The sequence below is a fragment of the Symphalangus syndactylus genome, chromosome 3 (genome assembly GCF_028878055.3).
Source record: "Symphalangus syndactylus isolate Jambi chromosome 3, NHGRI_mSymSyn1-v2.1_pri, whole genome shotgun sequence".
Taxonomy (NCBI): Eukaryota; Metazoa; Chordata; class Mammalia; order Primates; family Hylobatidae; genus Symphalangus; species Symphalangus syndactylus.
In genome coordinates, this window is record NC_072425.2 from 109,679,683 (window position 1) to 109,693,660 (window position 13,978).

Sequence of the window (13,978 nt, forward strand, 5' to 3'; positions counted from 1 at the left end):
ACTTACCAATTTTCCAAACTGATGGTAGAAATTAGTATGTTGATGGACTTTAACCACTGCATAAAAATAACCCAACATGCCCTTGTAAATCATTGTCGAACTCATTACTCATTACAGATTGTACTTCTCATTATCATGCCACATGTAAAATCTTGACAAGATTTGTCTGACATCCAAAGAAACTCTTAAAACTAACTCAAGCAGCATGTTTCTATGGTATGTCAGCCCGCTGCAGGTGTTTCTCTATCACAATGAATAATTACATCAAACAAAGACAAGAAATATTCTAAAGCTGACAAAACCGCACATCTGAAATCTGTATTTTCTACCTCTTGGGAAATTAAAATCTACAAGTATAGGGGCTTCAGTGCCCATGTCTTGGGGCTATTCCAGGATTATAAAGAAAGATTTTTTTTTTTTGCAAACCCAAGGATTATAATAGTACAGAAAATTAAACTGTATTTATAGACTGGACACCAGCACACCAGCATGCTTTCTTAGCTCTTCAAATCTCCCAACAAAAATAAAAACACTAGCAATCAAATGGGTGAGCAAGAAATGACATGTATTTTGACAGCTCTAGAATACTTTGAGGTATTTTTAGCATATTTCTGAGTCGTATTAGCTTAACCTGTTATAGAATATAAATGAGCCCATATGGCACAGCTGTAATTATGCTCCATGTGAGAAATCCCTGTAGTAGGTTGAGGAGGGGGCTGGAGGAGAAGAATACACCAGCTCCCACCTCCCTCCCCACCCTCTCCCCCTCACCACATGTGCCTTCTGGAGGGCATGATTTACACATCATTTGCATTGAGAAGAATATGAAGAAACACAATGCTAACAACACAGTACTGAAAAGGGCAAGCAAAAGATTGGGGATCCCTAAGGGTGCTGCTCTCTGTGACTGACATCCGGTTAGGAGTAGAGGCAGCTTCCCCTGGGGATCACATTTGATGAAGCGATCTTTGATTATGTGGGCACAGCAATCATAAGGCATAATTATTATTACTGCAAGAGAATGGGCAACAAATCTCTGGGGAAAGCCTCTGTCACAGACACTTTGCTGGCGCACGCTGGAAGCGAATGTTCTCTCAAGGATCATTTTCATTCCAACCTGATATTTAGCTGAAGATTCTTTGACTACCAGTCATGAAACATTAAATATAGATTAGAGCCAGAGAGATGTTGAAAGTTGAAATTCACCGGAGGTGCAAGCTTGTGTCCTTGAGAAACAACCTCGAATGCTGTCCAGATGTTGTAGCAGCAAGGCAGAATGGTCCCAAGCTGCAAGGAGGCTGCAACAGAGGAAAGAGAAGATGTTTAGCATTCTACCAGCCTTCTGTTTGGTTTATCTGTACTACATTAATTTAGCAGAGAACCTTAACAGGCTGTTAGTGGTAGATGTTGCTAAGTGTTCACTATCCCGAAAGAATGAAGAAATGCTTTGGGCCAAGAAGAGGAGTAATTCAAAGCACATAATTGATTTTCTACAGTTTCAAACTGTGATAAGACTAAGGTCTAGCAACAGACACATATGTTAGTAGTTTTGTCTGTGTTTCTCGATGAAATAAAAAAAGAGCACCCCCATAACTAGTAGATGGTTAACTTACTTTGAACATCTCACTAGATATTAACAGATATTGCAGTGGAATTTGGAATAAATTGGGTTGATTTGGAATGGTTTGCAGAGGGCGGCTGTGCTGTAGGAAGCAAAATTCATTGCCCAGGTGTGTGATGGAAACACCTCTCCCATTTCCTCAAGGAACTAGGTGTGCTGCACTCACATTCAAGACTCTCTCTACTCCCCTTACCTCACCCACTTTTGCAGAACATGAATCACAGGGAGGCCCTTTTGGTATTAGTTAGCAGGCAACACGCTTCACTCAGGGACAACTCTTGCTCACTATCATTCCCAGCAAACCAGAGATACTAAACCAGTCACCCTAGAGGCAACTGACCAGCTGTTCTTCTTGTTCACAGGAAACAGAGGAGATGAGGAGGTGAGCACCAGGTAGGGATAAGAAGTGAGACCTAGGAACTCCTTGCCGATGAGGGCTGACAGGTGCTGGCTTGGATGAACAAAGAGCAAAGAATTTTTATTCCCATAGACCTTTAGAAACAGGAGGTACTGGTTAGTTCCTCAGGTCTTTCTGGAAGTGAAGAGCTGGATTAGATGACATGTAAGACCACCCCCTCTTTTCCAGCTCTCTTTTACCTTCTATCAAACTAGCATATGAAAATTCTGAATCTGTCTCCCACCAAAAAAAAAAAAAAAAGTTGGGGGGGGCGGAGAACCAGAAGCTTTGTCTGAAGTTGCAACAGTCACTGGGGGTCTCTCATCACAGTGCTTCAGGGCCTAAGGTGATCATTAACAGTCAGCAAGGCAAGTTCCCTGAGGCATGTGAGAGCAGGGAGACCGCAGAGTCAACTCTTACCTTTTAAGCATCCCTCCCCCAGCTCTTGTTAGAGGCCCCTTCTGCAATGCCAATTCTGTGTTTATACTGATGGTGGAAATAGATATGTATGGAATAACCCCAAAGTCATGTTAAACAAATACAATTCACCAAAAAGGAGGAGCCAGTCCCTGCCAATTTTCATCAGTCTTTGTTCCACTTATGTAAGAGCCCTGGCAACTGGGCGCAAAAACAACCTCAAGAAATATCATCATACTCCATCAGTGGATAGCCCTCCGATAATAGGTTTGGAGTGGGGTTGAAGGGTGGAATGGGAAATGTTTCCCCAGGGAGGTGGCCCTTCAATTGGCTCTTATAGGGTAGAAAAGGATTTTGTTGGAGGTTCGGGGTGCTAAGGAGGAGATTCCTGCAGCTGGATGGCACACTTCAAAGCACAGAGACTTTGAAATTGCAAGTTGTCAGGAACTGCAAATAGTGGGGTAAAGCTAGACGGTAGTAGGTAAGCGGGGAGAGAAAAATAAGCTAGATGGATAGAAGGTGGTCATCCTAAGTTTTCCTGTCATTAAAGGGTCCTGAATAGAAGTAAAGAAAAGATTGAGCAGAAGTGATCAAATCAGTTAGTATTATAGAGGTCCAGGTGTGAGAGGATGAGTTCCTGAACTAGGGCAGTGACAGTGGGAATAGAAACTACAGGATGAATAGGAGAGAAGTTAAGGTGGTCTAATCTACTGGACTTAGTATCTTTTACAATGTGAAGAATGAGGGCAAAAGGGAACCTGGGATGATTCACAAGCAGAGTGAGCAAAGAGCAAATACTGTCCAAATCATTGAATTTTATCTCCAAATTGATTATTGTGTTACTTGAGAAGGAAGTTTGTTTCTGTATTTGACTTTGGTTTGATTTGGGGAGGCTTCATTAGGAATTTCCAGGTATCCCCTTCGTGTAGCAGTCCCTAACCTTTTTGGCAACAGGGATTGGTTTCGTGGAAGATAACTCTTCCACAGATTGGGGTAGGGAGGATGGTTTCGGGAAGATTCAAGTGCCTTATATTTATTGTGCACTTTATTTCTATTATTATTACATAGTAATACATAATGAAATATACAACTCACCATTATGTAGAATCAGTGGGAGCCCTGAACTTGTTTTCCTGCAACTAGATGGTCCCACCTGGGAGTGATGGGAGACAGTGACAGCTCATCAGGCATTAGATTCTCCTAAGGAGCATGCAACCTAGATCCCTCACAGGCGCAGTGCAAATAAGGTTCATGCTTCTCTGAGAATCTAATGCCACTGCTGATCTCACAGGAGGTGGAGCTCAGGTGGTAATGTGAGCAATGGGGAGCAGCTGTAAACACAGATGAAACTTGGCTCGTTTGCCTGCTGTTCACCTCCTGCTGTCCAGCCTGGTTCCTAACAGGCCACAGACCATTACTGGTCTGTGGCCCAGGGCTTAGGGACCCCTCCCTTAGCGGACAGCAAAGAGAAAGTGCCTGGATGAAGGAGAGGAAAGAGAGCAACTGTGCTGGGAGCCTTCAGAATGTGGACAGTGGAAGTAAGGTGATGATGGTCACTAGGAGAACTTTATGAAAAACTAATATACCATGTTCTAAAAGCTTTATTTATTTTATTATTTTATTTTTGAGATACAGTCTCATTCTGCTGCCCAGGCTGGAATGCAGTGGTGCAGTCTCGGCTCACTGCAACCTCCGCCTCCCAGATTCAAGTGATTCTCCTGCCTCAGCCTCCCCAGTAGCTGGGACTACAGGAAAAGTGTTGAGATCACAGGCCTGAGCCACCACGCCCGGCCCTAAAATCTTTTTTAAATTATTCTTTCTGACCCAACAAATTACACTTGTAGAAATCTATCTTAACAAAATGACCAAACTGCTGTTTTCCATTCTAATGATGTTGCAGTGAATATTTTAGGAATGTTCACTGCAACATCATTAGAATGGCAAAAATTCCACGTCATCAATAATTGAAGTGATTAAACAATTGCTCTAGAAGTAGTAATGCAGAGACATAAGATAACAAAGTAAAAAGCATAAAAATTGGAAAGGAAGAGGCAAAATGTCATTATTCACAAGTGAGATGGGTGTACCTGTGGAAACCCCAAGAGAATCAACTAAAAAATGGTTATAAAAGATAGAAAATTCAATAAATTGACAGATTGAATTATTGGTAAAAAATGTCAGCAGTTTTCGGACCAGCGCGGTGGCTCATGCCTGTAATTGCAGCACTTTGGGAGGCTGAGGCAGGCAGATCAAGAGATCAGGAGATGGAGACCATCCTGGCTAACACAGTGAAACCCCGTCTTTACTAAAAACACAAAAAAATTAGCCGGGTGTGGTGGCATGCGCTTGTAGTCCCAGCTACTCGGGAGGCTGAGGCAGGGGAATCTCTTGAACCTGGGAGGCAGAGGTTGCAGTGAGCTGAGATCACGCCACTGCACTCCACCCTGGGTGACAGAGCGAGACTCCGTCTCAAAAAAAAATGTATTTTTTATATATATATATATATATATATATATATATATATGAACGAAAAATCTCATTTGCCAAGGAAACATAAATGATTGACTAAATGGAAAGGTATATCCTAATTTAAAAAGATTTAAATATCCTATTTTAGGGAAAAACTGACTCAATATTAAAAAGTCAATTCTCCCTAAATCGATCTATAAATTTCATGAGTTTTCCAATAATACCAGTATGCTTTTTGTTCCTGATGGTAGTTTTGGGCATTTTTGTTTTGCTTTGCTTTTGAATAGGCAAAATGATTTTTCCTAGTGGTGGGGTTTAAATTTTATAAGATTTAAGAGTGATGAAGGGATACTAATCTTATTGATCATAATATTTCAGTAAATAAAACCCTTATGCACTGGTAATTAAGTACATGACTAAATTAATGGAAGAGAAATAGAATCAAATACTTACTAGAATTTAGCATGTGATAAATAGTGCAGCATTGGTCTGGTCTTAAACTCCGAGATGAAATTCCCTTTAGAAGAAAACTGGTAGTGTTTCAAGATTCAATGGATTTTGAGTGAGCAATAATTTGCCTACTGGAGAACATTATAATTTTGTTCCATTCTTTACAACAGGCCAGGATGGGCAGTATATTTGTTTCAATGCAATTGTTTTTTCTAATTGATATGTATAATTATATAGCTATAAGTAGTCTCCACATTTGTATTTATAACCAGATACCCAGTGCGCACTATATGTGTGACATTTTTGCTTAATGCAGTATTCATGGGTGCCCAGAGAAACAAAACCATTACATTATCATCTTTTAAAAAAGGGTTGATAGGTGAGGCATTTAAAAGTTCTGGCTAAAATAAGGTTTGGGGATTATTAACGGATTTAATTTCTGCAAGCCAACTCCATGACACATTACCATGGCTAGCTAAGCATTAACTGGATTTTCCATCCGTTTCCCATATTGTTGAGCTCAACCTCAACTTTTCAGCTTGGGCAAATCCCTTAACCCCTGTAAGCCTCAGTTTCTTCCCCTGTCAAATGAAGGGGTTAGGCAAATTGATCCCTCCAGGCCTTTCTCACTCAAAGCTTCTGTTATTCTGGGTACAGCAGCTCGTTGCCACAATCTGTTGCACAAAACATAAGGTAAAACAAAAGGAGAAGGATGCTTAGCTAAAAACAATGCAGACATTTTAGGTAGAGTAGTTACCAGTTTAGAACAATTGTTGCCAGTCTTTCTTGAAACTGCAGTTCTGTGCCAAAAAAAAAAAAAAGAATGTATGCATCTCAATATTTGTAAATACGCTTACTTATAAATTCTACGCATGTATTGTTATATGTGCATATATATCTTTAGGTATACTGTAGTAATGAGTTATGTTCATTTTAACGCATTCAAAAAATATAAAACTGTAAATCCTAACATTTTCTTCCAACGCTTCAGTAGGTCATCTTGCATATCCTCTAGAATGACTGGTTTAGAGACAGAATTAGTTTGCTCTTCAATAAGTATATTTAATAGGGAGCAAAACTGGTGGAGCCCAGAAGCTTTTTCAATTAATCTGTGGGTGAGGGGTAGCCAAGTATGCTTGAAAAGAAAAATCTTTTTTGAATCTGAAGTCAGAAAACCCTGCTCTGATGATTAGTAGAACACTAACGAAAATGCCATTTCCATCCCCAGGGACTTCTACCACTCTCCTTGCCTCTTAATTCTTCGTGCCTTATTTTCTTCATAAGTTAAATAGAGTTAATACTACATGACCTATAAACCTCACAGAGTTATTGTAACAAAATAGATTTTATATGTAATGTATATAGATTATATATAGTAAAAAAGTAGATTATATATAGAAATCTATATATATTATAACCTCTATATAATATAGATCATTATGTGTATATAATATATACAATGCATTATACAAATGGGAAGTGTAAGAATTATTGTTACCAAATGCACAAATAGTATACATTCTAATCCAGTTTAACCTTCTACAATTGACCTGATTCTTACACACACGTAAACCTAACCAAAGAGTACCATATACTGCATCCTTCATTGATCAAGGTTCTAATTAGGAAAAAGAACAGGGCAATTAAGTTGAAAAGCCTTCTGAGAATGCTGTTGAGCTTCTCATCTTTGTAACACGTTTTATTCCCAGGTAGACAATAGATATTTTAGTGGCAGAGCCCCCCTACCTATTCTGCTTACACCCTGCTCCTCGCGCCACTCACTCTTAGCCACTCTCCTCCAAAGCGCCCCACCCTGGCAGGATTGGACTATCCTTTCTTGGGCACTGTCCCATGCTCTGATAAAACTTATCTGCCCTGTGATCCATTCTTTCAGAACTTTGCCATCTCCTCACTAAGAGAACAGTATCCATGTGCAGATGGCATAAATGCCATTTGTTGATGACCGGTTAATATATGACCTCTGGCCAGGTGTAAGCCTGGGCCCATGAAGCAAGGACTACAGCATTATTGGCAACTGTCCTTCCCCATAGTCAAGGAGGACTAAGCAGGAACCAGTCATTGATTCTTGAACTCAGGAGTGCCCCCTGCTGGGATCCTACAGTGTTCCCCAATCTTCCTCGGTGTCAACCTCTGTGCCTTGAAATTGATGGCAGCTGACATTTATTAACCACTTGATATGTGTCAGATTTTATTGTGCTTAAATTCATGTTTTAATTCATGCAATCATCACAACAATCCTGTGACACTGAAATGATATATCAGAATGGAAATCAGCTGAATATCAACCCTGGATACAGGTTTTATTAGTATCACATCTCGACATTTTGAAGGTGAAGACATATTCTTTTATTCAACAAATATTTTTGAGCTCCTACTATAACCCAGTCACTGTTCTAGGCCCTGAGCATACTCCTATAAGCAAAACACAAAAACCCCTGCCTTCATAGAGCTTAGATAACTGTGAAGTTAATGAAGAAAATTTTTTGGCAGTGATCTTAAATCAGACCAGACAGTGAGCTACTTCCCCTGCTGGGCCTTGCCTGTCACAGCTGAAAAGCTGCTTCTCAACTTGTGTGGAGCTATCAGAGTTATAGTCATTGGACTGGCAGCCCATCTGCTCTCATACATGGCTTCAGCTCCAGCTTCATTTGCACCCCTGTAGGCACTGGGAGCTGAGTTGCCAAACTTCTCTCATAAAGGCTCCAAGAAGTGGGCTGTCAGAAGAGTTCATAATTCTGTCTTTACCAGCTCTGTGGACAGAGGAAGAGTGTCGATGCCGAAACATTAAAAAAGTTATAAAGTCACTTGGAAAGGGCTTGAAACAAAACAAATACACTTTGCAATGGAAATTTCCAGCCACATGTAAGAATTTACTAAAGACAGAACCTCAACTTAGTTTTAAAAAAGAAGGCAACTTCCCTTTGTGAATTAGGAACAAAGTAAATTAAGATCTTGATCTCATGGGTACTCTATTTATAAAGAAACATTCTACCATTAGCATTTTGACAGGACTGACGTGGCCAGCTGTGATGAGGAAGCATTGCGTTTGTAAACTTTACCTCCAGGCTTGTAACATTCAAATGTCCCTTTGAACCTTGGAAGGCTACTATCTCAGAGAGAAAAAGCAGAAAGCCAAATAACTAAAGTGAGGGCACATCAGAACTGCTGGGACAGCATGGCCTTGCTAAGGAAGGTAAGCTGCTCTGGGGTCACCACTGGATGTTGAATAATTTGCAGATGTAATTTTCTAAACTGTGATGTGGGGTCAGGAGGGGGCTGACGGTGGGGGGGACTGGGGTCACCCTAACAATGTAAACATTATGCTGCTATCTTCGCCCTCATACTCCATTCTTATTTCTTCCGGTAAATTACAGTATTTTACATTTTTCTGATTTTAAAACAGTACATGGTTAGAATAAAACTGCAAGCATGGCAAAACTAACAATCGAAGTTGACAGTCCCTCATAGTGTGACAATGCATTCCAGTTTGTCCAGGGCAGTCATAGTTTATATCTGTTGTCTTGGTGTAATTATTAGCGGCAAATCCTTCATTTTCAAAGGCATCTCTGTTTGTACAATAAATTACATGTTACTCTATTCATAACCTACACCCCAGGCTTAACTATGGTTAACTCTTTCAGTCTATTCTCAAAATTCACCCTTGCCTACTAAATTCAGGAGCTCTGAAAGGTGTTTCACATGTGCTCAAGAGCATAATCTTCACAATTACTGTATGACGCCCCATCTTTCCTTCCCTGAGATTTGCTTTGGCAGTGTGCAGCATCTGTGCGGCACCTATGAAGGCACTCCTGCAGCCCCTCTGCTGCCCCTGTTGGCACTGGGCCACCTCCTTTTACTGTCAAAGCCAGTCAGCCCCACCTGCACTGATGATGCAGTAACATGATAGCTCCAGCGAACCAAATCCACTCAAATTGCTGCCAATGAGCCAACTCTTTCTGCTCCACGAAGTCATAATGAATTCTCCAATGAAGTAGGGCACTTTTCATGGTGCATTTTATCAATGTAGTGGCACAGCATGCCAAAGATTTTCATTAAAATAAAAAGTAAAAGAAAAATCTCTTACAGACTTTTTATGGAAACAGCCCTTTTAGTGTTCATTCTCAGGCTGCCTTCTTAGTTGGCTTTAAGGGCAGATCCACGGGTACTATTGGTGTACATCCCACTCCTGAAAGTTGAGCACTGATCTTCCACCAAGCTGGAGGGATTTGACTCTGGCCTAAGGTAAGTTATTCCCCAGGAGATGCCTTGGTCCTCATTAAAAGAGAATTCTGGCAGTGTTCTAGATACAAAGGCATGTTTGACTCATAGTGTGATCTCATTTGCCACATGCAATCATTTTAAAAATCTATTTATATTAATGGTCTGCTTCCCCTTTATCTTTTCCCCTCCCTCGTCCACATTTTCTTCAGTTTTCCGGTCTCTGTGGTGTTTTATTAGTGTAATGTTTATTCATTTTCTTACTTCTTGTACTTTATTTTTTATGGTGGTAGGAGAAGGAGGAAAAATCTTTCTTGCCTAATGGTGTCACTTTTCAACTGTCAATTTCTGGCAAACAAGACTATGTTATAGCACAGACTCAATGCCATGTGCATGTGAATCCTTAATAATTGCTGCTGTGATTCGAAGAAGAAAGCTCAGGACTTATAATAAATCCTTCGTATTATTACCTTTTCGACAGAACATAAATATAGATGTCAAGATATTTAAAATATTGGGTGGGCTCAGGAAATAGAGACATATTTTATTTTTCATGGCATCCAATAGCTAACCAACAGGAAAGAAAGCAGACAGGAATGGTATTTTTGTCTCTTCAGCATTTGCTAACAGAAAACCTACTTTTCATTGGAGCTGCTTAACTGAATGTACATTAAACAGCAAACCATATCAGAAAAACTTTAGTTTTGATAATTTTCACTTCTTACATTTTTCTGTCTTGGTGTTCTGGAAGTTTCTCTTGCCATTTAGCCCAGTAGCTGACTGTTGCATCCCGGTGATACATTCAAACATAAGAATTCAGTGTAGGGTCAACAAAAAGGCTCTTTCAGATCTGGAAGGAGGGAGCTCTCAAAGCTGCCCACATTGCTGCATACTATAGTTCCACATTTCCTAAGACCCTGGCTTAGTTTGCCAAATGGGGCAAGTTGATAATTTTAAGCAGCCCTAAATTGCACTGCAGCATTTTGTATGAAGGAACTGAAATTCTGTGCTAATTAGGAATACTTATATCGTGGGGATGTATTGCAGAGTGGAATTTTTGAAAACCAAATTATACTGAAATCTCACCATAACACTCTTCTTAGACTTCCTGCTGTGGGACCTTCCTCATGGTGTGAGTGGCTTCTAATAAGATCTTTTCAGTGCTTCAAGGATGAAACCTCTTGAATAGTGCCTAAGATCTCCCAGTTGATTCAGCGTTGCAGCCTAGAGTTCTATAGAAGTTTCAGGGCAACAAATACTAATAAACCTTGGAATGATTAAATTAATACTGTTTATTGATAAAGTATTACAGTCTATATTTTGGGAGATTTTAAATTTTGCTAAATGTAAGTCATTATTTGACTAATGCTATGGTTTGGACGTGGTTGGTTCCCACCAAAACTAGTGTTGAAATTTGGTGTCCAATGTAGTGATGTCAGGAGGTGGGGCTGATGGGAGGGGTTTGGGCCATGGGGGCAGATCCCTCATGAATGGCTTGATGCTGTTCTTGGGGTGAGTTCTCACTTTTTTTGAGACTGAATTATTTCTAACAGGAATGGATTACTTCCTGAGAAAGTGGGTTGTTATAAAGCCAGGATGCCCCTAGGGTTTTGCCTCTTCGTATGTGTCCATTTCCTCTTTAACTTTCTGCCATGTTGTCCCACAGTATGAAAAGCCCTCACCAGAAGCTGAGCAGATGCAGGTGCCATGCTTCTTGAACTTCCCAGGCTGCAGACCATGAACTAAATAAACCCCTTTTCTTTATGAATTAATCAGCCTCAGGCATTCTGTTATAGCAATACAAAGTGGACTAAGGCAATTAGTTTATGGTAAACTTGAAATGGTACTATCAGATAGATAATTTAATCTGCTGACTGCCTCAGCTGTCCCTGAAATAATGTCTCTGGCTACTTTGAAATAGGAACCCTCTTTGTAGTTACCGATTCAGTGTTGAACCACACAAAATAATATAGTATTTATACATATTACATTATTGATCTAAAGTAGATTTGACTCAAATAAAATTTTAACCAGGTAATGTACTAAGCTTTTGGGATACTGAGTAAAACAGAAATTAGTAGACTAGAAAGGAGGAAAGACAATTATATAAGCTGTTACATAAACTGTGACAAGTTTTATGATAATGAAGGTGCAGGATGCTACATGAGTGCATAGCAGAGGCACATAAGAGGCTCTGTGGGGGTTAGAAACATATCAGACAGAGACACATATATTTAATGATAACATTGTTTTCCCCAAAGCTATCTAAAGAATATCTCCATGCATCTTTGGAAGGTTTGATGGTGGTCAGGAGGACAAATATGATATTTTAGAATCTTGGATTCTAGAAGTACAACAAAAATTTCCCAATAAATAGACGTACTGCATATTTTTTCTTTGTTTACTAAATAATAATTACATTAAGAAGGCAAATGCACATATTTCACATTATCTTTCCATACACAGGTGACATCAAACTGGAAGAGAGAGTGGATATAACAGATGATGGAATTAAAACTGAAATGTACTGTTTTAGTTCAAAAGGATGAAGTTATCTTTTTTAGTGGGAGACAATATTAAATGTATCAAGGATACATATAAGGACTTACATTTAGATGAGAAAGTAGAAGCAAAGGAAAATCTGGTCTGTTAGTGGTTTGCCCAGGGGGGAAAAAAATCACAATATTCAGCAAAGTTTTCTGGGCTGCTATAGTGAATGTGTCTATGAACAAAACCCATGCAGCCTGAGATGACATTAATAGAAATATATAATTTCCAGAGCAGATGGGTGTTTAGCACATTGATGGGCTAACATCTGAAAGAAGATTTTTCCTTCTGGGGGTCACTTTTAAAGAGAGACAGTGACAAACCCACGTGTTTACAGGAGAGTGAGAAGTCAGGAATGATTTATTAAGTCAATTTGATGCAACTACCCTTTGTTGAGTATTTGCTTTGTGCTGGGCACTGAGGATATAAAAAAGACAGTTTCCTCCTGTGAAACTGATCACAGTCCACTGGGGAAGATGGACACATGAACAAATCACTATGATGTATTCATACAATTGCTGCTTTAAAAGTGCTATGGGAACACAGAAAAAGGAAAATTAATTCTGCCTGGGGGTATTAAGAACCTACCAGGAAAAGATAACATCTGAATTTGGCCCTTGAAGAGTGGTGTTCAGATTTCCTCAGTGGTAAGGGAACAGGGAATGGAGGAGACAAGGACCTGCCAGGCAAAATGAACAGCGAGTCCAGTGTGCCTGGATTTCATGAGGGGCTGAGGGGAAATGGGGCTAAAGGACCCAACAGGCGCCAGCAAGTTTGGACCTAAATCTTTAGAAAATAGGGAGCCATCTGATGCTTCTCATAGGAAGAGTGAGTGTTCAGCTTGGAGAAGGAACAGTCAAGGTTTTACAGGTGCTTTATACTTTCAAATAACCGCACTGCTGCTGATAGAAAGTAGGGTAACATATCTATTAAGAAAGGTTCCGAGGAGCAGACATGGTACTAATAGATGGATGTGACAGGCTGATTTTAACCCTTCTGTCAACCAGAATAGTCAGCAATGGGAAGGAATGTGTCAAGATTCAGGGTCCTTTTGATATTGGTGGGATCATGCAGAGAATAGATAATGACTCCAAATAGTCAGCAATGGATTCTAACTTGTTTTTAATTTTATGAGCACTATGGAGTCTTTGATTTATCATTTCAGTTTGGCTCCTAGGAAGTTCAGAGATAAAATTTTAGCCCACCTCTGGCTAGTATACAAAAGCTTATAATATGCCCATAGCATATTACAAGTTACCTTATCTGTATTTTCTACTCAGCTAATACTCTAATATATTTTTACATTTATGTTATACAATGCATTATGATGAACCATATGAAGCCTTTTTTAATGGAGTGGTATATAAATATATAGGTAAGCAATGAATCTAACTAATTCTAGAATCACCCCTTTTTCAGTTTATTCAGAGGTATAAAAACCATCATGAACTTCCCTCCCTTCTACCATGGATCAATTTCAGAATATTGACAAGAAGCAAACTGCAAAGCAAAACCACAGTGAGATACCATTTTGTGCTCATTAAAACAGCTAGAATCAAAAAGACAGACAATAATAAGTATTGGCAAGGATGCGGAGAAACTGGAACCCTCACACATTGTTGATGGGAATACAAAATAATTGAAGCCACTTTGTTAAAAGAGTTTAGCAGTTCCTCAAAAAATTAAACATAAAGTTACCATACCACCCAGTACCACTCCTAAGTGTATATGCAAGAGAATTAAAATAATATATTCACACAAAAGCTTGTACACAACATTCATGGCAGCACTATTCATAATAGCTCAAAATAGCAACAACCCAACTATCTACTAATGAA

General features: G+C 39.6%; 1 protein-coding gene across 1 annotated transcript in view; it reads right to left on the minus strand.

The window, feature by feature from the left end:
- Positions 1 to 224: 224 nt before the first annotated feature.
- Positions 225 to 13,978, minus strand: part of CDK14 (cyclin dependent kinase 14) — a 685,360-nt gene continuing 671,606 nt past the window's right edge. Inside the window, exon 14 of the mRNA XM_063636396.1 lies at positions 225 to 1,298. The gene's annotated coding sequence lies outside the window, so the exon portion shown is untranslated. The remainder of the gene's footprint in view (positions 1,299 to 13,978) is intronic.